Here is a 22,029-nt window from a genome sequence, read left to right on the forward strand (position 1 = left end):
CATGTGAAAATTCTGTCTGCCACATGCCCTGAGTCAGTCTCCTATGAGGAGGGGCTTATCTCTGCTCTTCGCAGCTACTCTCTACAGTGGACATGAGGCTGACACATATGAACTCAATCTGGACTGTGGAGAATGTCAGGGATCCATGTTGCATCCACTCTCATTGCTGTCACTGCCAAGCTGCCTCTCCCCAAGGCTGCATTTATAAATGGACTTGACTGATGGGCTCCATGGTGATTGGTATCTGTCAAGGATGTTCAGTGGGCCCTTATGACTTACAGTCTTCTCTCTAAGCCCCTTTAGCTCATTTGGAAAAATCTTTTTTCAGCTTTAAAGAGATATGATATAGTTAACAAAATTGTATATATTTAAGGTGTACGTGATGGTTTCATATAAATATACACTGTGAAATGATTGCCACAATCAAGTTAATTAGCATTCATCACCTCATGCAGTTACATTTTTTTCCCTTTCATTGTCTGCCTCCCCACACCACCTCAGCAACCACCCGTTTGTTCTCTGTGTCTAGGAATCTGTTTCTGTTTTGTTATGTTTATTCATTTGCTTTGTTTTTTGAATTCCATTCTTAAGTGAAATCATGCTGTACTTATCTTTCTCTGACTTATTTTGCTAGGGTAATACCCTCTAAATCCAACTATGTAGTTACAAAAGGTAAGATTTCACTCTTTTTTATGGCTAAGTAATATTCTACTGTGCGTGTGTGCATATATCACATCTTCTTTATCCTTTCATCTATTGATGGACACTTAGATGGCTTCCTCATCTTGGCTGTTGTAAATAGTGCTGCATTGAACTTAGGGGTGCATATATCTTTTTGAATTAGTGTTTTTGTTTTCTTTGGAAAAGTACGCAGAAGTGGGATTGCTAGATTGTATAGTAGTTGTATTTAAAAAATGTTGAAGGAGCTCCATACTCCTGTCCGTAGTAGCTGTACCAATTCACATTCCAGCAACAGTACACAAAGTCTCCCTTTTCTCCTTATCTTCACCAACACTTGTTGTCTTTTTGACAATTGCTACTCCGACAGGGGTGAGAGGACATCTCATTGTGGTTTTGATTTGCATTTCCCTGATGATTAGCTCGGAGAAGGCAATGGCACCCCACTCCAGTACTCTTGCCTGGAAAATCCCATGGACGGAGGAGCCTGGTAGGCTGCAGTCCATGGGGTCCCTAAGAGTCAGACACGACTGAGCGACTTCCCTCTCACTTTTCACTTTCATGCACTGGAGAAGGAAATGGCAACCCACTCCAGTGTTCTTGCCTGGAGAATCCCAGGGTCGGGGGAGCCTGGTGGGCTGCCGTCTATGGGGTCGCGCAGGGTCGGACACGACTGAAGCGACTTAGCAGCAGCAGCAGATGATTAGTTGGCCATCTTCTCATGTGCCTGTTGTCCATCTGTGTGTCTTCTCTGGAAAAATGCCCATTCAGGTCCTTTGCTCATGGTATGAGAAAATAGTCCTGGGTGATTCTTTTGCATGTAGCTGTCCAGTTTTCCCAGCACCATTTGTTGAAGAGACTGTCTTTTCTCCATTCTATATTCTTGCCTCCTTTGTTGTACATTAATTAACCATATAAGTGTGGGTTTATTTCTGGGCTCCCTATTCTGTTCCACTGACCAATTTTTCTGTTTTTGTGTCAGTACCATACTGTTTTGATTACTGTAGCTTTGTAGTCTGAAGTCAGGGAACATGACACCTCCAGCTCTGTTCTTCTTTCTCAGATTGTTTTCATTATTCGGGATGTTCTGTGTTTCCAGGGAAATTTTAGAATTATTTGTTCTAGTTCTGTGAAAAATGCCATTGGTATTTTGATAGAGATTGCACTGAATCGAAGGAAACTGAAATGCAACGAGGCAAAGTGGTTGTCTGAGAAAGCCTTACAAATAGCTAAGAAAAGAAGTGAAAGGCAAAGGAGAAAGGGAAAGAGATACCCAACTGAATGCAGAGTTCCAGAGAATAGCAAGGAGAGATAAGGAAGCTTTCTTCAATGAACAGTGCAAAGAAAACAATAGAATGGGAAAGACTAGAGATCTTGTCAAGAAAATTGGAGATACCAAGGGAACATTTCATGCAAAGATGGACACAATAAAGGACAGAAATGGTAAGGACCTAATAGGGGAAGAAGAGATTAAGAAGAGGTGGCAAGGATACACAGAACAGCTGTTAAAAAAAAAAAATTTCCTAATGACCTGGATAGCCATGATGGTGTGGTCACTCACCTAGGGCCAGACATCCTGGAGTGTGAAGTCAAGTGAGCCTTGGGAAGCATTACTACAAACAAGGCTAGTGGAGGTGATGGAATTCCAGCTGAGCTATTTCAAATTCTAAAAGATAATGGTGTGAGAGTGCTGCGCTCAATATGCCAGAAAAAATTTGGAAAACTCAGCAGTGACCATAAGACTGGAAAAGGTCAGTTTTCATTCCAAACTCAAAGAAAGGCCATGCCAAAGTATGTTCAAATTTCTGTACAATTGTGCTCATTTCATATGCTAGCAAGGTAATACTCAAAATCCTTCAAGCTAGGCTTCAGCAGTATATAAACCAAGAATTTCCAGATGTACAAACTGGATTTAGGAAAGGCAGGGAAACCAGAGATCAAATTGCCAACATCTGTTGGATCATAGAAAAAGCGAGGGAATTCCAGAAAAAAAAATCTACTCTGCTTCATTTACTAAGCTAAAGCCTCTGACTGTGTGGATCACAACAAACTATGGAAAATTCTTAAAGAAATGAGAATACCAGACCACCTTACCTGCCTCCTGAGAAACCTGTGTGCAGGTCAAGAAGCAACAGTTAGTACATGGAACAATGGACTGGTTCCAAATTGGGAAAGCTGTATGTCAAGGCTGTATACTGTCACCCTGCTTATTTAACTTATATACAGATTTCATCATGTGAAATGCTGGGCTGGATAAATCACAAGTTGGAATCCAAATTGCTGGGAGAAATATCAACAACCTCAGATATGCAAGTGATACCACTCTAATGGCAGAAAGTGAAGACAAACTAAAAGAGTCTCTTGATGAAAGTGAAAGAGAAGAATGAAAAAGCTGACTTGAAATTCAACATTCAAAAAAACTAAGATCATGGCATCTGGTCCCATCACTTCAGGGCAAATAGATGGAGAAAAAGTGGGAACAGTGACAGATTTTATTTTCTTAGGCTTCAAAATCACTGTGGACAGTGACCACAGCCACAGAATTAAAAGATACCTGCTCCTTGGAAGAAAAGCTATGACAAACCTAGACAATGTATTAAAAAGCAGAGACACCACTTTGCTGACAAAGGTATTTATAGTCAAAGCTATGTTTTTTTTCTAGTAATCATGTACAGATGTGAGAGTTGGACCATAAAGAAGGCAGAGTGCTGAAGAACTGATGCTTCTGAATTGTAGTGCTGGAGAAGACTCTTGAGCGTCCCTTGGACTGCAAGGAGATCAAACCAAATCCAATACTTTTGCCACCAGATGCAAAGAGTTGACTCATTGGAAAAGACCCTGATGCTGGGAAAGATTGAAGGCAGGAGGAGAAGAGGCCTACAGAGGATGAGATGGTTGAATAGCATCACCCACTCAATGGACATGAGTTTGAGAAAACTCCAGAAGATAGCGAAGGACAGGGAAGCCTGCTGTGCTGCAGTCCATGGAGTCACAAAGAGTCGGACACAGCTTAGCAATTGAACAACAAGAAGAAGCATGGAATCTGTAGGTTGCCTTGGGTGATATTGTCATTTTAACAAAATTAATTCTTCTAATCCATGATTATGGTACTTTTTAAATTTGTTTGTGTTGTCTTTAATTTCTTTCTTTAATGACTTGCAGCTTTCCAAGTACAGATCTTTGGTTGGATTTATTCTTTGGGAGTCTAGGGATTAGTGCCAGTCCTCTGGTAGATTGGCTGGGCCCCAGAGTGGCTGGTTGCAAGGCCCTGAGTGGGTGCAGTGGGACTGGGGCCTGGTGCTGGCCTGTTCACAGACAGGGCTGCATCCCCAAACAGCTGACTGTTTGGCCTGGGGGGCCCAGTGATTTGTGCCAACCTGCTGGTGGGCAGGTAATCCCCTGGAGCTAAAAAGCTAGAGGAACTGCACAATGGCACTTGTCAGCCACGGCATTCTGGTGGTAGAATGAGCTCCCTACAAGGGCTTCCACCAGTGTCTGTGTCCCCACGGTGAGCTGCAATTGCCTCCTGCTTCTCCATGAGATCTTTCAAGATCAGCAGGTAGGTCTGGTCCAGGTTCCTTTCAAATTACCGCTTCTGCCTTGGGTCCTGGAGCATGTGAGATTTGTGTGCACCCTGTAAGAGTGGAGTCTCTGATTTCCATGACCTCTGGGTCCCTGGTATGTGAGCCCTACTGACTTTTAAAGTCAAATGCTCTGGGGGTTCACTGCTGGGCTGGGGAGCCTGATGTGGGGCTTGGGCCCCTTGTTCCTTGGGGAGAACCTCTGCAGTTGTAATTGTCTTCCTATTTGTGGCTTGCAACCTGGGGATGAGGGTCTTGACTATACTGTGTCTCCACCCTTCTTAACTATCTTGTAGTTCCTTTGTATTGTTAGTTGTATGAGATCTTTTCTGCTAGTCTTCAGATTGTTCTCGTCTATAGTTTGTCTGTAAATAGGTGTGATTTTGGTGTGCCTGTGGGAGGAGGTGAGCTCAGGGTCTTCCTACCCTGTCATCTTGGTTACACCTTTTCTTCCACCTTTTTTTCCTTTTACTGACGCATGCTCTTGCATGGGGTGTTGCTCATGCTGGGCTGTTACTGAGTTACACAGAGATATCCGGGAGGTGCTTGGTGGAGGGAGCTTTGAGCTGGACTTTGATGGGTGGAATGACAGGAACTCAAGACTATGGTGCAAGGGGAGAAATGGAAAGGAATAAAACTGACATAATGCCCATTACACCCTGATGCCTACTACCTAGGCCATCCATGCTGCCTATAGTTTGTCTAGGTGGATACTGTATTCTTTAACAAATAAGAAACTTGAGGTTCAGAGATTTAAAATCACTTACCCAAGGCCACACAGTGGGGCAGAAACAAATCATAGCCCTCTGACAGTATTAGGCATGGGGTGCGGGATCTAGAGCACAGGAAAGTAAGAGTAAGTCTCTCCCTCCCCTTCCCACCCCAAGTCTCCACCAGGCTGCCGCCTTGATGTCATGTCCCCAGGAGCTGGTCACCCCACTTCAAGCAGGAAGTGTGTGGCCTGGATGCAGCCAGAAAACACTCTTTGCAAGGAGGAAATTGAGAGCAGAAGGTTCAGGGGCTGTTTGCTCCTGGGTTTGATTCCTAATCATTTTTTAAATCCCTGGTGCCTTGTGAAATAAATATGATTAACTCTGGGAGCTGGTTCCTCCGCCTTGTGGAGCAGCCGGTGGACAGCTAATTTGATCAGAGGTTAAGATCGCCTCCTCTAGCCCTGGTGTCAGGGACAGATAAAATGGAGGGAGGGCTGAGATGCTTAATTAACCCCGTAATTCTTGTATGGGCTAATTAGCATATAGATGAGGGTGGCTCTCCAAGCCTGTCTCTCGAGCTGTTTCCTGTCTGTGTGTGCAGCGGTGGTATGGCCCAGCCATACCATGACCCAGCATCAATCCTCCCAAGTTCTCTTTAAAGGAAGCAGAAGATGGTGGGTTGGTGAGAGGGGCATGGGGGCATCTTGCTAAAAATTTTTTAACACAATCCCTCAGTCAGTGCTTGAGGGCAGTGTTACCTGGGCTGCTTGGGCTTCTGATTATTACGGCAACCCACTCCAGTACTCTTGCCTGGAAAATTCCATGGACAGAGGAGCCTTGTAGGCTACAGTCCATGGGGTCGCAAAGAGTCGGACACGACTGAGCGACTTCACTCACTCACTCTGGCATAAAGAACGCCCTGGGGTCAGTTCCCGCCCTACCCTGGGAGCTCTGCTTTCCCATCTTCCTGTGCTGAGCCCGGCTTGACTGTTGCCCAGGAGAAGGGATTGGACTCTGTTCTAGAAAGAGGACTAGCTCTACCACGCCTTTGCTGGAGGTGCCTGTTGCCCGCCACCTCCCTTGTGCTGCTTGCTGCCTCCATGGCTTGGAGTCTTTGGAGCTGGCCTCCTGAAGCTTCCTCTTGTTTCCTCCCATCTCCACTCACCCACACTGACTAGCCCTGGGCACACAGAGCGCAGCTGTTCTACTCGTGGTGCCTTGGAGGTCTCTGGTGTGGCACAGTGTGCCAGGGATGGGGATGACTGGTGAGCCCCAGTCCTGCTATCCACCCCCCACCACTGTTTCCCAGGTCACTGGTCCACCCTAGACCCTTTGTGGCTCTTGACCTCTCTGACAGCTCAGGGAACTCTACCCCCTGTAGACTGTGGAGCTGGGGTCTTGAAAAATGAAACATTCGCTTAACAAAGACAAGGTTTGAACTCAATCTGTGCTGAGTGTATGCACATGCATGTAAGTGTGTTCTGACGTATGTGGGTTCCACAAGGAGGTTACTGATGACCCAGGCAATTAGAGGAGAAGAGTCACAAAGGGCAAACCTGCCAGGGCAGGGATGCGGACCGCCCTCCTCGGCTCCTTCCACTCCCCTGGCATTCCACTTTCAGACCTTCTTCTCACATGAGTGTGGTTTGGTGTTTTAATAATAATAAGATTTACTGGCCCCAAGTTGCTCCTCTGTGAAGTGGGGATGCTGTTACCTACTTCATAGTCTTGTCTCTGGTGTTCCAAGAAGAACTCTGTAGGGTGAAACCATAGCCCCATTTCGCAGAGGAGACTTGCAGCTCAGAGTGGCTTACACTGGGAACAGAGCCGAGGCCCAGACACAGAGCTCTGGGACTCCGAGCTGACGTTTCCCTACTAGGTGAGGACAGAGGGCCCTGGCCAGGGGCTGTCGAGGTGTGTATGCATGTGTGTGTACCTGTGTGTGCAGTCCATACCAGGCTGCTCTCCTGAGGATGTGTGTCCATCTCACCAGCTGAGGAAAGGCCTGCTCACCCTGTCACTTACCTCGGTGGCTGTAGGGTGAGCATAGTGTGCAAGGAGCCAGAAATTTCTTTAAGGCTTTCTTTTTTTTTTTTGGATAATTATAAATTTACATGAATTTATAAGAAATAATAATCATCCTTTGTACTCTCTACCCAATTACTTCAAGGGTAATTTTCCGAAACAACAGGATAATATCACACAGTGTGAATTAGCATTGCTATGACCCACTGGCTCAGATTTCCGGTCACTTGCAGTCCTTTGCGGTGTGAGTGTACATGTGCACATGCGCGTGTGTATGGGGGCTGCTGAGGCGTTTGGGCTGGTCAAGATATGACCCTGGGAGGCAGTGACACTCAGCAAGCTCTGTTGCGTGGCACTGGGATGGGGCTGCACGTGGGAGAAGCCCCTCCCAGCAGAAGTCTGTGAGGAGGCTGTGACAGGGGTTCAGTGCTTGGCAGGAGGGGTGAGCGATAGAGCTTCCTGGAGAGAAGGGGGCCTGAGAGGGGTCTGTTTGTCTGCATGATGTCACTCTGTCCCTGGGCCAGAGAGCTCAGAAGGACAGTGGCTTTGGGCCTTATCTTACCAGTGGGTAACAGCTACTAGGAGTATGTAACTCAGGCAATTTCTAAATGGCTAAAACACTGCTGCTCTGAGCTATTTTTAAAGTAACTGAAACTGTGAAAATTGGAGTTTGGTGTCTGTAGGCTTTTGACCTGATGGGTCTCAGCCTTCTGTGAAGAAATAAACAAGCTTGAAGCCTATACACACAGGCCATCTCTGGCCCATTTATATAATCGAGTGTGTGTGCATGCTCATGTGTGCACATGTGTGTTAGTCTGTGCAGTTTTACCACCTGTGTAAGTTCATGTTTCCACCACACAGCCGAGACACTGCACAGTGCAGATGCCCCAAACTTCCCTCCTGGTGGTGTTCTTAGCCCACCACTAGCCACCACCTCCCCCACCTCCAATCCCTAACCCCTGGTAACCACTAGTTTGCCTCTGATTTCTAAGGAATTGTCATTTCAACAATGTTATGTGAATGGAATTGTATAACCCTTTGCAACTGACGTTTTGTGCCCAGTGTAACTCTCTGGAGATTTATGCAGCCTCTGTGTATTGATTGTATTGTCCAATGGTGTGAAGCATTACCTTTTGATTAACCATTCACGTGTTGAAGGACCTCTTCAATAAGTCCTTCACCTTCGCCTTCATGGTGAAGGACTGTTCACCTGAGCTGATTCCAGTTTCAGTTCAGTTCAGTTCAGTCGCTCAGTCGCGTCTGACTTTTTGCAACCCCATGAATTGCAGCACGCCAGGCCTCCCTGTCCATCCCCAACTTCCGGAGTTCACTCAAACTCATGTCCATCGAGTCAGTGATGCCATCCAGCCATCTCATCCTCTGTTGTCCCCTTCTCCTCCTGCCCCCAATCCCTCCCAGCATCAGAGTCTTTTCCAATGAGTCAACTCTTTCTCATGAGGTGGCCAAAGTATTAGAGTTTCAGCTGTAGCATCAGTCCTTCCAATGAACACCCAGGACTGGTCTTCTTTAGAATGGACTGGTTGGATCTCCTTGCAGTCCAAGGGACTCTCAAGAGTTTAGGCTATTGCAAATAAAGCCATATACATATTTTTGTGGGAACGTGAGTTTTCATTTCTCTAGGATAGAGTACAGAGTCATATGGTAATTGCATGTTTGGTTTTTTAAAGAAGCTGTCACGTGGCTTTCCTGAGAAGCTGTGCCACTTCCGGATTGGTCGGGATGAGTGATCTGGATTCTCTGCATGCTCCCCCAGTAGTCGGTGTGTCGCTAGTTTTTATTTTAACCAATTTCATTGGTTATAGTGAGCTCTCACTGTGATTTTAATTTTCATGTACCTGGCAGCTGATGATGGTGACAATCTTTTCATGTGCTTACTTCCCATCTGTATATCCTGTTCAGTGAAATGTCTTCTCATATCTTTTGCTGATGTTCAGACTGATTTATTTTTTTTAATGTTGAGTTTTGATAATTCTTTAAATATTCTAGATATTAGTCCCTTTTCAAATATGTGGTTTTCAAATACATTCTCCCATTTTGTAGCTTTGCTTTTTCATAGAACGAAAATTTTAAATTTCAACAAGGTCCAATTTATCAAATTTTCTTTTTATGGATGATATTATGTTATTAAGTCTAACACGTTAGCCCTAGAGTTTGGAGATTTTCTTATTTTTTCTGAAAGTTTTATAGTTATGTCTTACATTTAAATCTATGATCCATTTTGAAGCAATTTTTGTGTAAGATGTGAGAGTTAGGTCAAGGTTCATTTTATTTGTTTTTTGAAAAGGCTATTCTTCCATTGAATTGATTTTGCCCTTTTGCCGAAAATCACTAGTGCATATTTGTGTGGTTCTATTTCTGTGTTTGGCAATGAGGAGTTTGTGACTGAAATTGAAGAAAGTAGGGAAAACCACTAGACCATTCAGGTATGACCTAAATCAAATCCCTTATGATTATACAGTGGAAGTGAGAAATAGATTTAAGGGACTAGATCTGATAGAGTGTCTGATGAACTGTGGACAGAGGTTCATGACATTGTACAGGAGACAGGGATCAAGACCATCCCCAAGGAAAAGAATTGCAAAAAAGCAAAATGGCTGTCTGAGGAGGCCTTACAAATAGCTGTGAAAAGAAGAGAAGCGAAAAGCTAAGGAGAAAAGGAAAGATATAAGCATCTGAATGCACAGTTCCAAAGAATAGCAAGAAGAGATAAGAAAGTCTTCCTCAGCGATCAATGCAAAGAAATAGAGGAAAACAACAGAATGGGAAAGACTAGAGATGTCTTCAAGAAAATTAGAGCTACCAAGGGAACATTTCATGTGAAGATGGGCACAATAAAGGACAGAAATGGTATGGACCTAAGAGAAGCAGAAGATATTAAGAAGAGGTGGCAGGAATACACAGAAGAACTGTACAAAAAAGATCTTCACAACCAAGATAATCACGATGGTGTGATCACTGACCTAGAGCCAGACATTCTGGAATGTGAAGTCAAGTGGGCTTTAGAAAGCATCACTACAAACAAAGCTAGTGGAGGTGATGGAATTCCAGTTGAGCTATTTCAAATCTTGAAAGATGATGCTGTGAAAGTGCTGCACTCAATATGCCAGCAAATTTGAAAAACTCAGCAGTGGCCACAGGACTGGAAAAGGTCAGTTTTCATTCCAATCCCAAAGAAAGGCAATGCCAAAGAATGCTCAAACTACCGCACAATTGCACTTATCTCACACACTAGTAAAGTAATGCTCAAAATTCTCCAAGCCAGGCTTCAGCAATACGTGAACTGTGAACTTCCAGATATTCAAGCTGGTTTTAGAAAAGGCAGAGGAACCAGACATCAAATTGCCAACATCCGCTGGATCATTGAAAAAGCAAGAAAGTTCCAGAAAAACATCCATTTCTGCTTTATTGACTACGCCAAAGCCTTTGACTATGTGGATCACAAGAAACTGTGGAAAATTCTGAAAGAGATGGGCATACCAGACCACCTGACCTGCCTCTTGAGAAACCTATATGCAGGTCAGGAAGCAATTGTTAGAACTGGACATGGAACAACAGACTGGTTCCAAATAGGGAAAAGGAGTACGTCAAGGCTGTATATTGTCACCCTGCTTATTTAACTTCTATGCAGAGTACATCATGAGAAATGCTGGGCTGGAAGAAGCACAAGTTGGAATCAAGATTGCTGGGAGAAATATCAATAACCTCAGATATGCAGATGACACCACCCTTATGGAAGAAAGTGAAGAAGAACTGAAGAGCCTCTTGAAAGTGAAAGAGGAGAATGAAGAAGTTGGCTTAAAGCTCAACATTCAGAAAATGAAGATCATGGCATCTGGTCCCATCACTTCATGGCAAATAGATGGGGAAACAGTGGAAACAGTGTCAGACTTTATTTTTTGGGGCTCCAAAATCACTGCTGATTGTGACTGCAGCCATGAAATTAAAAGACACTTACTCCTTGGAAGAAAAGTTATGACCAACCTAGATAGCATGTTGAAAAGCAGAGACATTACTTTGCCAACAAAGGTTCGTCTAGTCAAGGCTATAGTTTTTCCTGTGGTCATGTATGGATGTGAGAGTTGGACTGTGAAGAAAGCTGAGCGCTGAAGAATTGATGCTTTTGAACTGTGGTGTTGGAGAAGACTCTTGAGAGTCCCTTGGACTGCAAGGAGATCCAACCAGTCCATCCTAAAGGAGATCAGTCCTGGGTGTTCTTTGGAAGGACTGATGCTGAAGCTGAAACTCCAGTACTTTGGCCACCTCATGTGAAGAGATGACTCATTGGAAAAGTCTCTGATGCTGGGAGGGATTGGGGGCAGGAGCAGAAGGGGATGACAGAGGATGAGATGGCTGGATGGCATCACTGACTCGATGGACGTGAATCTGAGTGAACTCTGGGAGTTGGTGATGGACAGGGAGGCCTGGTGTGCTGCGATTCATGGGGTTGCAAAGAATCGGACACGACTGAGCGACTGAACTGAACTGATTTCTGTGTTTTCCATTCTTTCCCATTCATCTATATGTTACACATGCCCTCTACCAGTGCCACACTAATTGATGGAGGCTTATTAGCAGGTAGAGAGATTCCTCTCATTTAGTTTTTCTTATCTTAAGATTTTTTTTACTATTCTAGTGCCTTTTTTACTTTTCTAGTGCCTTTCTATATAAATTTTAGAATTTGTCTGTCTAGATGTACTAAAAACCTTGCTGGGATTTTGATAGCTTTGAATCAATCAATGGACAGTTTTACTATTTTGAGTCTTCTAATCCATGGAATAATTCAATAAATAGAATATCTTTCCATTTATTTCGATTGTTTTCATCAGCATTTTGTAATTCTAAGCATAGAGATTCAATATGTGTTTGCTAAGTACTGTTGTTCTTGTTCAGTTGCTAGTCATATCTGACTCTTTGTGACCCCAAGAACTGCAGCACAGCAGGCTCCCCTGTCCTTCTCTGTCTCCTGGAGTTGGCTCAAACTCATTTCCATTGAGCTGATGATGCCATCGAACCATCTCATTCTCTGTGGTCCTCTTCTCCTCCTGCCCTCAATCTTTCCCAGCATCAGGGCCTTTTCCAATGAGTCAGCTCTTCGCATCAGGTGGCCAAAGTATTGGAGTTTAGCTTCAGCATCAGTCCTTCCAATGAATATTTGGGGTTGATTTCTTTTAGGATTGAATGGTTTGGTCTCCTGGCAGTCCAAAGAAATATTCAGCCTTTTTAAAAATGTAATTATTGTATGGTGAATTTTTTTGGGGGGTAGATATTCTTTAACAAGTTGAGGTAACTATTCTTTATCCCTAGTGTGAGATTTTCTTTAAAAATTATTAGTGAGTGTTGGACTTTGTTAAATATTTTTTCTGTACAAATTGTGAAGATATTTCACAAAATGTGAAAAATAATTTTTCTTCTTTACTTTCTTGATAGTGGATTATGTAGATTTTCAAATATTAAGTTAGTCTTGCATTCTTGGAATAAATCTCACTTAATCATGCTGTGTAATTCTTATTATACATGTTGGATTTCTTTTCAATATTTTGAGGATTTTTAAATCTAAGTCCATGAGAGACACTGGACTATAGTTTTCTATTTGGTTTTGGTATTAATGTATTCTTTTCTGCTTTATGGAAGAAATTATATAAAGTTGATGTTAATTCTTTTAAATGGTAGAATTCTTCAGTGAAACCATCTGGTCCTGGATATTTTGGGAGGAGTTTTTCAATTATGAATTCAATTTCTTTGATGGTTATAGGTTTATTAAGATGCCTATTACATCTTGATTGAGCCTTGGTATGTTATAATTTTCAATGAATTTGTTCAGTCCATTTTTCCTTATTGTCAAATTTATGAGTGTAAAGTTGTTCATAGTATTCTCTTATTTCCTTTTTAATGACTGTAGAAGCTGTAGTGATATTGGTGATCCTTATAGGATTAAGAATGAATGTTATCTCCTAAGGAAGTCTGGTTAATGCAGATGTATAATACATTCAAAAGGGGAGGGAGGAGGCCCAAACAGATGGAAAAAGCTTTCAAGCTTAAATTTTTTTCATCTCGCCATAAAATATAAATTTTATGTCATCAATTTCCCCATTTTGACCTTTTGATAGACAGCATTAGGTGATCAAATATTTTGTCCCTCAGTGTCAGGGTGGTTGTGTACCTGCCCTGGGGCAATTCTGTTTTTCAATGTTAGGTCATGATAGTCTGATTCATTCTTCTTTTTAAGACAGACTAACAAAATTGCCAATAAGAGTAACAATGTCATCAGTAATGTTTTAAGTCAAGATTCTCTTAAACCAAACTATTTTCCTACCATTTTCCCCAAACTGGGAAGAGAATCATTCAGAGAAGAAATTTGATTCTTCATATGTGTCATAAGACAAGTTACATTAGAGTATTCATCATGTACAAAAACACAGCATTCAGTATGGTTCCCCCAAGGGAAGAAACCTGAGGGTCATGCAATTCTATAGGACCACTTTTCTCATCATGGAGACTTCTGAATTGAAGAAGGTAATGACTTAATTATGGACAAAGATTGCTGAGTAAATTTTATTAAATCCTCTATGTAAGTAATGATATCTTCTAAGTGAAGGAATAAATATTGTGGCCAATTGGTTATACCATTGGAAAACTGATCAAACCCAGCATTTTTGATTAAAGGTTAATCAGCAGGGACTGTTTCTAAGGCTAATTGTAGATGACCTTGAACCCAAGGGAAACTAATTTTGCATCTTCCTAACCAACCTGGGGAGCACCAAGACCATAAACTTATTCCAAAAATCCCTTGAACCCATGAGTAGCTACCCAATATTTACCATATAGTGAAAAGGAGTATATATGGTTAGTTTCAGAATGTGTGTGTTAGTTGCTCAGTTGTGTCCGACTGTTTGAGACCCTCGTGGACTGTAGCCCCTCAGGCTCCTCTGTCCATGGAATTCTCCAGGCGACAATACTGAAGTGGATTGCCATTTTCTTCTCCACAGGATCTTCCTGATCCAGGGATCGAGCTTGGGTCTCTTGCATTGCAGGCAGATTCTTTACCATCTGAGCCACCAGGGAAGCCAGAGTTTCTTTATTCTAAAGTAAAATTTCTAAGGGCCATCCAATTACAGGCTTGCAGAGGTGAAATCTACCAAAGTAAACTGGGACACTAGGAAGAGAAAATTGGAATAAACCTAGCAAGTGGATTGATTTTTGAATCTTGCATGTGATTGAGCCCAAGGAAGAAATACATTTGGTACATAATTGAAAGTGTGAGCAGTATCAAAGTAATCAGTATATAGGCCTGGTCTGGCATTTTGGGTGAGCTGTGTATCTCAGACGTGTTTTCTCATCCTGGTCTGAGAGTGCTGATGTTAGTTAGTTGAAGTCAGGAGTCAGAAACAAGAGTTGTAGTCCATTCAAGAGAAGAAGGTGGATATGGTCCCTTCCAACATGGCTAGTCCTTTATCTGATGACTTTTCCAGTATGCATCATCTTTTGGTTGCAGGTCATGGGGCTTCTGATCCTCATACCAAAATAGATTACTGTGATAAGCTTCAGGAACAAACTTAGAATGTCCTTTTAATAACTCAATTAAACTTTAAATATGCTAAATAATGTAACATAGCAACAAGGAACTATTTGGGAAATGAGTCTTAGGCAGTAAATACAGACCTCAACTCACAACACTGGAATTTAATATCCACTGAAACATAATTTTTCTCTCTAAAATACCCTATTTTCTACCAAATATAGCCAAATTAATACTAATTTATTTGCAAAATAAGTCTGGTTTCCATAAACTTGACCTGATTATTTACATAAGTCTAATTGACCATATGGAGGAGGGCATGGCAGCCTACTCCAGTACTCTTGCCTGGAGAACCCCATGGACAGAGGAGCCTGGTGGGCTACAGGGTCACAAAGAGTCAGACACGACTGAACGACTAAGTACAGCACAGCACATTGACCATGCAGGCTCTTTTACATTGGCTGTGCTTGAGCTTTTTATCAGGAATCTTAAATTGAACTTACAAAAGGCATTCAAGGCCAAGAAAGCCAGACTAAGTGCTTTCCATTGGAATCTGCCTGTGCTATTTTCCGATATAGGTGAATTCCTCTCTTATTTAATAGGTCTCCAAAATACCCTGAGACTTTTGCACCTTCCAGGAGGTGTCCTTTCTTATTCACCTTATAAGGCTGTTAGGAACCTAAGAAGTTCCAGTTTCTGGAGGAATTAGGTAGATAGAGAAGATAAAAGTTTCAATTCTACTTCTAAAAGTATAATTTACCAAATTGCTGTAAGTCAACTGGTGGGGGAAAGTTTCCTTATACTTGAAAAATAAGGATGAAATAGCTGTATGTGATTAATCCTTGTTGATCTTTTGCTAGCAGCTTATGAAGCCATTAGGTTTTCCATTAGAATTCTTTATTTTTTTATCCAATTCAGCAGAATGATCTAGAAGTTATCAGAAACCTGTACTTGTCAAAAGTTTATATTTCTATGAATCTTCTTGAAGATGAAACATTTTCGCAAAAGCATTGGAGTACAATAATGTGTCTGTAAATGACAAAAGACTTAAAAAGACAAGGTTAAAAACTCGATTATAGGGCAATTGACAAACTCAGTTATTGCCTTAACACACAACATTTTAAAAGGATAACTAGAATTATGACTGATAATATTATACTAAGACATAGTCAACTTTCAGAAATTTCACATAATTTCTAAAACATTTATATTAATGACATTTACCCATGCAATATAACCTAAAGAGGTTTATCAACAGTCACTTGACAATGCTTCCCATGTAGTTTAACATACCACATAATCCTAATTAGTTTAATATTTCTCTCTCTGAGATGTTTTAGGGGCCCTCTGAAGTATCCCAAAGTTATCAGAGGTCAAAAGATCTTCAATTAGAATTTTATCTTTGGGAGGTTTGTCAAAATTATCAAAAAGGTTTTAAAGCATTTGGTCAAATAGGCTATAGGTTACTGTTAATCACTTAACTAAGAGACAATAAGATATTTCAGAAGCATATCCAGGTAGTTACAACAGATTACTTAAAAGGTAAAGAAATTTTACAATCTATAATCAAAAGCAGATCAGTATTCTAAGAAGATTTTGTCCTCTTAACAGAGGGAAAAAAAATCAAATTCAGGTTTGGCACCATCTTACTTTTAATATTGAAATTAATTCACTCAATTAAATGTATTCTAATCTTAATCCTGATCACACATAGAATTCCTTTCTAAAGATCTTTCCCTCATTTTTTAAACAAACCTTCTACCACTTTCTACATCTAAATTAATCTGTGCCTTATTTTCTTTCTCATTTAGAAATAACCAGCTTTAGGACAAAGTTGCTTTATTTTCCCGTAACAAAATGCATTTCCATTCCTCATACTCTCTTTTACTGGAAACATACATCCTACTTTGGGTGCCTACTTAGTTACATATACTACTATGACATAGCCACAGGACATGACAAAAATTGGTAAGAACCACCTAGGTCCAAGATGGAGAAAGATGGGATTTCCAATGGGCCTTTAGCCTCATTATACAGTCATTGTAATACATTAGCATAAGCTGAATAACACACCCACCAGTGCCATAACAGTTCTAAGGCCAACCATCAAAGATCAAAAAGCGGGTGATGGCCCAATTCCTGGACATCTCTGCACTTTTCTCCAAATAGTCAGAATAATCCTCCCTCTCATTAGCCTTTGAAATTATCCAGTCCATAAAAACTAACCACACCATATTTTGGGGCCTCTTGCCTTCTGAGATGGCCCACAATCTGCCTGTGGAAAGTTTCTCTTAAATAAATCCTCTTCTTACCTATTTGTATCTCACTGCAATGAGACATCAAGAACCTGAGCTTCATTAAGTCCTGAGACCAGATGTGATCTTAGTTAAAAGACTGCAGTGTCAAGTCTCAATCTGGATTACATGGTTTCACCTCCAACAGTCTGAAACCACTCTGGTTGCTTAGAATGCTAGGTTATCAGTCTCTGTTGCACACCTCCCTTCAGCTACCCACACCAGCCACCCCACTCCATCCCGAGAAGTGCAGTATTTACTTAACTGTTGTTGTAGAGTTCACTGTAGGACTGTTGCATGTCACAACAGAATGAATCCTCAGACAATTAAGTCAAGTCCTCAGTTGCCTGAGAACACTTTTTGGTTAGAAGGAGTGGATGTCCCTTGTTTTTTGGAGCTGAATAAGTCAATCTCTATTTCACTAGCAAATGGTTTGTTCAGATGATACATCAACTTTTTACAAAGTTGAAGCCAAGTTTAACAAAACTCCAGCCATCCACGTTTCCCTGGGCCTCCTGCTCGGATCTCCCTAGGTCCCTGTCTAAGGAATGCATTGGTGTCCTTAAAGACTCCAAGTCGTAAGTAAAAACAGTTTGAGTAAAATTTTTAGGGTCATCACTTAAAAACAATGAGATCCAGATATTAAGTAAACTTACCAGAATGCCTGGGGAGTACTGAGAAGCTGGGGCGCTTAAAGAGCACACTGCTGCTGCTGCTGCTAAGTCGCTTCAGTTGTGTCCGACTCTGTGCGACCCCATAGATGGCAGCCCACCAGGCTCCCCCGTCCCTGGGATTCTCCAGGCAAGAACACTGGAGTGGGTTGCCATTTCCTTCTCCAATGCATGAAAGTGAAAAGTGAAAGTGAAGTCGCTCAGTCATGTCTGACTCTTAGCGACCCCATGGACTGCAGCCTACCAGGCTCCTCCATCCATGGGATTTTCCAGGCAGGAGTACTGGAGTGGGGTGCCATTGCCTTCGGGAACCAAATGCTGGCTCAGGGTAGATTCCTTTGGCGGATATCTCTGATATCTTGCTGACTACACCATGTGAATATTGATGAAAAACTGTTAGTCTAAGAAAGAAATAGACAATTTTATTCAAGCCAATCTGAGGACTGTAACCTGTAGCAGTCTTTCAGAAAGCTCTGAGAACTATTCTGCCCCTTAGAGGTCAAAGCGCAGTTATATACATTTTTGAGGCAAAGGGTTATATATCAGATGATGTACTGACAGTTTATACAATCCGGATCTGCATGTACAAAGCGAGTCCATGACCTGTTGCAGGATTAAGAAGGAATGTTATTTCGTAAGGAGGTCGGCTTAATGCAAATGTACCATATACACTAAAGGGGAGGAAAGAGGCCCAGAACAGCAGAGAAAATTTTTATGCTTATGTTTTTTTTTTTTTTTTGTCATACAATATGAATTTTATTTCCTCAGTGTCAGTTGACTGTCTTTTCTCCTTCAAGTTGTGATTTTCTTGGTTCTTGGTATGATGGATAATTTTTTTTTATTGTATCTTGGATATTTTGTCTATTATGTTAGGCGGCTCTGAGTTCTATATAACCTTATTTTAGCAGGCAGTCACGTAGTTACATATGGGTGTGAAAGTTGGACCATAAAGAAGGCTGAGAGCCGAAGAATTGATGCTTTCAAACTGTGGTGCTGGAGAAGACTCTTGAGAGTCCCTTGGACTGGAAGGAGAGCAAACCAGTCAATCCTAAAGGAAATCAGTTCTGAATACTCATTGGAAGGACTGATGTTGAAGCTGAAGCTCCAATACTTTGGTCACCTGATGTGAGGAGTCGACTCATTGGAAAAGACCCTGATAATGGGAAGGATTGAGGGCAGGAGGAGGAGGGGGTGACAGAGGATGAGATGGTTGGATGGCGTCACTGGCTCAACGGACATGAATCTGAGCAAACTCCTGGAGATGGTGAAGGACAGGGAAGCCTGGCATGCTGCAGTCCATGGGGTTGCAGAGGGTCAGACATGACTGAGTGGCTGAACAGAAACAACAGCATGCAGATTTACGTTGCTGTCTATGACTGTTGCTTGAGGTTCCAATGAGACTTCAGAGCCTTTGCACTGCTACTTTGGTCTGTTGGTTTATGTTGTGCTGGGACTCTCCCACTGGTCCCTGCTATGCTGCCAGGGGCTGGCGGGGAGGAGTTTGCTAAGGCTAAGCTACTCAGGGTTTCTTGGTGGGGAGGGGAGTGATGTCACTATGTTACTGCTGCTTGCTGGATGTCTTGGGTGGGAGAGGAGAGTCTTGGCCCTCTGGCTCTTACCTTCCCAGGTATTTCTGGTCAGGGAAGGACAAAGGGCTTTCTGAACTAAGCTGCCTGTGGTGGCCTCCCTTGCTGGCCCTGCCCACCAGCCACCTTGACATCTCTCAGTGGAAAAAGGAGTCTCAGGCTCAGAAGGGAAAAAAACTCTATCACTGCCACTTATTTCTGATGGGTCTCCCAAGTGCTGGATCTTGCTAGTGGGTTTGGGCTTGAGTAACAGTATGTATGTATGTGTGTGTGTGTGTGTATGTGTGTGTGTAGGAGGTATGGAGACCCTGATGGTTCCAGGGGAAGAGTAAGCCCCCCTGGGCTGCCTTCTTTTGCTAGGGTGGAGGTTGGGAAATACCAGGCTTGGGATTCCTTCTAGTGTTGGGTGAGGGAATGCAAAACTTCTTGCCACTGTGCTGTTCCTGGAGTCCTGAAGCAGTTCACCTTTTTCTTACTTTTATTTTTTAAACAGAAATCTCCTTTGATGTTTTGTCTACTGTGCCATTTCCAGGGTCCATGATGATCTTAGCAGGAAAAGGGAAAATGGGTCTACACCAGAAGTCAGAGCTTGGGCCCTGTCATAGATATGCTATGAGGGACTTCCCTGGTGGTTCATTGGTAAAGAATCCACCTGCCAAGGCAGGGGACATGGATTCGATCCCTGCTCCAGGAAGATTCCACATGCTGCAGAGCAACTACGCTCATATGTCACAACTACTGAGCCTGTGCTCTGGAGCCCCGGGTTGCAATTACTGAAGCCCCCGTACCCTAGAGCCTGTGCTCAGCAACAAGAGAAACCCGTGCACCGCAACTAGAGAGTCGCACCTGCTCATTGCAGCTACAGGAAGCCTGCGTGCAGCAATGAAGACCAGCACAGCCAAAGATAAATAGAATGAAAGAATATGCATATATGGGGCCATTAAAAGAGACAGCAGGGCAGAGGGCAAAGAGTTGGCTGAGGAGACAAAAGATGTGACTTTAGTCCTAGTTATGCTTCCAACTGTGTGGCCTTGGACAATGAATTCCCTTCTTACTTGGGACCTCAATTTCTTTATCTGTAAAAAGGAGGAAGGGACCGGGGTTGAAAAAGGTAGCCTTGGAGACCCTTCTGGTGGTGACCTCCTGTGATTCATACATACGGTGTGTTTTCCTGAGAGGGAGATGCTATGTGGTGCCTTTGTGAAAAGAATGCATTTGTTTGAGAGTGCAAGTCCTGGTTGTTAGGGGTGGCAGTAGTGGGCAGGGTGGGAGAGGGAGGTGGAGGGAGAGATCTGGACCCCTGAGAAGCTGTATCCTAGACTTCAGGCTATCTATCCCTCAGGGTAGGGGAGGGGTGGAAGGAACCTGCCCACTGGCTCCTGTATGGCCATGGGGAAAAGTTCACCCAGGCTTTAACCCCTGGCTCCTCCACGTGTGTGTGGGTGCCATAGCCTCCCTGGGGATGCCAGCAGGGACGCTCAGGTGGCAGGGGAGTCAGGCGTGGGGGCAGTCACTTCATGTTCATCTGTGTGGAGTCGGTTAGAGCACAGGGATTGGGAACAGATTCAGATGAGTCCCGGAGGATCTGGAGAGGCTCCTGGGCCATCTCTTTTCTCTGTGTCAATGGTACCTGCTCCTTCCTTTCCTCATCGACTCAGCTGGAAACGTGCAAAGCATTAATGCCTTGTACAGATGACTTGATTTTGTTTTGGTCTGCCTCTTCAACACCTGGGCACCTATGACCCTTTTTCTAACGGACGTGAAGACTCTGAACAACTGGCTCCCAGCTCCCTGTGTGGTGATGGAGGCTGAGCTTCCTGTTTGTGGAAGGCAGGGGGTGGCTGTCCCTCTGCACATCCTCCATTGCATATGGCTGGTCTGGGAGCCTGGTGTAGAGACAGGCCCTTCAACGCACAGCTGCAGGGGCCCTAGCACATCTGTGCTGACGGAACGTCCTGGCGAGGGTCCCCTAAGAGGGTGTCAGTCAGTGCCTCCCGTCTGCCCTGAGCTGCCTGCGGCAGGGACCGTGGTGCGCTCACTCCGCTTTGTCTGTCACCACCACAGGCGGTTGACGTGTGAGAATTTGCTCAGTGAACTGCCTCATGTACTATGGAGCCTGAAAGATGGCTGTTAGCACATAGTTCCTCCTGGGATTCAGAGACATTTCCTTAGTCCGAGGCCATGGGATGACTGCAGAGATTAAAAGCAGTGTGAGAGGGTGATGGGCTGTCAGAATCAGAGGATAGACATTTGCCTGATAACTGCTCCAATCCACAGGAAGTTAAAAAAAAGCCTTTTGGCTTGCTTTTTCCTCTCTTTTCTTCTGGCAAGTGGTAGTGATTCAGGCTATGGTTCCAATTAGGACATACGGTGAAATTAACGAATCTCTCCCACTACACCGGTGTTGGCCAGATTTAGTACAGAGAGTATGTGAACTTTTCCCTGATAATAATCACGCCTGCAGCCGTCACCCCCCAGGCACCTGCAAGGTGTCAGACTGTGCCTGCGCAGCCACCCTAACGACCATGCTGAGGGTCGGTGTCCTTACCTGTTGTCACCTGTTCTGTGTGGGGTTTGGAACTTATTTTGTTCACTTAGTAGCTGGAGCTTGTGTCATCTGGGTTGCTCTGCCCCCGGGTCACAGGGGAGGCCTCTGTGAGCAGGTGCGTGCTCTTGGGGACAGCGTGGAGAGGTGAGGGCAGGAGGCTGGTGCCCCAGGGAGTGGGAACCTGGCTGGTGAGGTGAGTCAGGGCCCTGGGACGTAGAGGAGGTGGGGAACCTGGCCTCAGCCTGGCCCCTAGGCAGACCTTCATCCTGGAGTCATTTTGGGCCCTGGGGACTGTCACCCTCCTTGGGGAAGAACCCCTATCCCAAGCTGTCCAGAGTTTGGAGCCACGGACTCCACTTTGGAAGTGGAATTTGGAGAAACTGGGCTGTTTTCTCA

This window comes from Bos grunniens, chromosome 2, assembly GCF_055505025.1.
Source record: "Bos grunniens cultivar Pamir isolate PY7600 chromosome 2, Bosgru_T2T1.0, whole genome shotgun sequence".
In the NCBI taxonomy this organism is placed as follows: domain Eukaryota; kingdom Metazoa; phylum Chordata; class Mammalia; order Artiodactyla; family Bovidae; genus Bos; species Bos grunniens.